This window comes from Bidens hawaiensis, unplaced genomic scaffold, assembly GCF_021521415.1.
Source record: "Bidens hawaiensis isolate Kalapana, Puna unplaced genomic scaffold, B.hawaiensis_p1.1 tig00006520_1, whole genome shotgun sequence".
Lineage (NCBI taxonomy): Eukaryota > Viridiplantae > Streptophyta > Magnoliopsida > Asterales > Asteraceae > Bidens > Bidens hawaiensis.
This window is the reverse complement of record NW_027491437.1, coordinates 761,974-765,390: the sequence shown is the minus strand read 5'-3', so window position 1 is coordinate 765,390 and position 3,417 is coordinate 761,974.

The following is a 3,417-nucleotide window of genomic DNA, read 5'->3' as shown; positions in this document are numbered from 1 at the left end:
AGGCTAATTAAAGTTTGTGAGTTTCATATTTGGGCTTAACCCATTGTTTATATTTAATGCATTGTTTAGTAATTTATATTATATGCTAAATACTTTTTCTTTCATTATTTATATTAATATATTTGTATGCACACACATATATATATATATATATTATATAAAATATTTAAAAATTAAATATAACTAAATCTTAACGTCCGGTCCGGTTTTATACGGTTGGTTTCTGATACAAACTGTAAACCAAACCGTTCGTTACGGTTTGAAAGTTTTCAAACCAACCGACCGAAAGTTAAGAAAAAAACTAACCGTGAAACCAAACCGATGACCGTTTTGGACGGTTTCACGGTTTCGAACCGAACCGTGAACAAATATTGCTGGTGGTAGTTGATGTCTGGTCTGGTTATAAGAGTACAAATATTGCTGGTGTAATTTTTTTTATGTTTTTGGATTCTTGCTTTTGTCTTTTTTTTTCTGCGACAATTCGATTTATTTTCATGTAACGCTGGTTGATTGGTGTGTTCGTGTTTATATGTTTGTATGATGTTTAACACCGTTTAGTTAATGGTAGTTCTTTTCAACATAATTAATAGCAGTTAGCTGCTTTTGTTGATCAGTTTGTAACGCGAGCAGTCAAAGCTTGTTAAAGCGGACCCGACGCAACGCGCTAGGTAAAAAACTAGTTATAACTATGAAAAAAAAATATTATTGTTTTGTTAGCACAGTCATACTTGTTTGGTACAATCCAATTTCTTTAAATTCTTTACCACCCTCACTTTTGTAAGTTTAGTTGTTTCTATTTTTTAATTAAATAATCTATATCTATATTTATACTCTCTTATAAAATACAAATAATACATATACGAAGGATATTTTCATAAATTCACAAAAAAACTCTTAAAATTATTAAGGGGTACAAAATTTACAAGCATAGTGTACAACTTATTGTTGCATGAAAATTTTCAAATTTCAAATTCATTCGAAACCCTAGATCTCAGATTTATTCTGCTGGTTTTTCAAAACGAACGACAAGGAGATGGTGTATTCTATTCACATCGATCAGGTCGAAAATGCTTATTGGGTGTTCTACTGTCTCCAACATGATTTCTCAGCAGATCTATCGTCGAATGGTTTATGTCTATACATCGTCGAATGGGTGTTCTTGTGTTGAATTGATAGCCTTCATTTCCCGTATGCTTGCTGAAGAGATTGAATATGGTTCCTTGCATGCTTTATGGGTGTGTAGTTTTTGTGGTAATTGACTGCTGTTTTAAAAAGGATAAGCTACTTGGTGGGGACTAGCAGCTGTTTGCTAAACATCACATGATTGATATTTAAATCATTCAAAGATTAAATTGTTATATGCAATATTAGCAACATAGAAGTAATCTGTGTAAGGATCTAGATGTATAATTACAAAGTTTAATGAGTTAAATATACAACTACCAATTTGCATGTATGCAACTACCATAGGTTTAATTTTTTTTTTTTGGTGATTGATCTGCCTTTTGTGATTACTTTTTATAAAAGTTATTGAGAAATACTACTTGTTGCAAACACTATTTCTGTATTTTTCTTGATAATTGAGTACTGATCATCTATTAACATCTCAGCTTTTGGATCCAAATCAAACATCATCTGTAAGATGCAGCAGTAACAGCTGGTCAACCTTCAGGGTTATGCTACTCTATATAAGTCTTGCATATTTTATGCACATTTTTACTTGAGGAAAAAATCCTAAATTTTGTGGTATAAAGATTGATTTTTCTAATAACTGCAAACAAGTGCGGTATTTTTTGACTTTGAAATGTTCATTTTGTAATCAAATTGAAATTTAATATATATTAAGTGTTAACTATTAGCATTTATCTAAAAACATTGCCAATAATATATTACTTTTTCATTAAACACTGTCCTGATGAGAACATTGTCGATCTCATTGGTTATTTGCCCATGCTTTAGCTTCGCATATAGATGATCGCTACTTAAAAAACTTGCTCTTGGTACAGTGAAAAGAATAATGCTATTAACACTTTATCATTTACGTTATCTGTCTTCTATTTATGATCACTAACTGATTTTAATGTTATCTTTGCACTAGCATTATGCCGAGTCACTTGTACGTTTTCAAGGAGGATCACCTCACATTTATCATTTGTTAGGTGAGGAAGTTATGCTACACTTGTCTTATTTGTTTATGTTATGATGTTACTTTGTTTACTTTTGAAATAAGATTCATAAACATCAATTCGCTTAATGTTTATTTCAATATGCTTTCGCAGGCTTTTGACTAACTCAGTGCCGTTTATGGCAGAACATATATGCTGAATAAACCCGAGTGCAAGGTATTCCTTATCAACATATCATACATTTTATTGTTTTTGTTTTCTGAACTCTAGCTTTTCAAATATTCTATAATGGTCACTAAATATATTTAAACAAATATTAGGTTGAGTTTGATGAAGAAGGCAATGTTTGTGGTGTCACTTTAGAGGATGAAACAACCATGTGCAAGAAAGTTGTTTTATCAAGGTGTTATAAAATCATTTCATTTTTTTTTATAAATAATCATAATTTTTTTTATTAATAATCATTGTTAAAATTTATTTAACCATGGTTTTTTGATAGGTGAGAAAGGTGGACATGGTGATCCAATCCCAAAGATGAGCGAATCGCACTTGGTTCAGGTTGTTCTACAAAAGCAGCTAGGTCGCCAATCAGACATGTGAGTTTAGGCATCAAATGGCGAGGCACTTTTTGATGAATATGGAATCAAATTCTTTGAAACTGTAAGTTAAAGCTTTATATCTGGCCAAACACAATTGGCACATGTTTAAGTTTCTACATATATTATTTAAATTTCAAACAGAGTGCAAGAACAAATATGAACTTGGAAGAGGATTTCCTCTCGATTGGTCGGGATATAAAACAAAGACTAGGTGAAACCTACACAAAGGCTGAGGTATGCACGTGCAATATATTCTTTGTATTTTTATCAATCATTAATAATTTTTTTCATATTCTTTTTTAAAAATTTATATATGGTTTCAACTTTCAAGTCATATACAAACTTCTTAACCGCTTGTTGTTTAGTATTTTGGAGTTAAAGCAGATCAAACACCCGCACTCGTGCTACAAGGCACTAAAAGTGCCAAATATGTTAGCCAAAACGTGCAAGCCGATCATATTGCTTCTTGGTTGAAGGACTTGATGGTACGGATTTTAACGATTCTGTTATTATTAAGATAAAGCCATATATAAAGTAAGAGCCTTAAAGAGATAGTTTGGACTCTAAGGCTCTTCGTTATGGGGCGGTGTGGGGGGTGGCAAAGAGGGCTGCGTTGTGAAGACTGAGCGGCTTTGGGGGGAGGGGGAATCCAACTTTTTCTCTCTTTCTCTCTCATACACACACATACATAT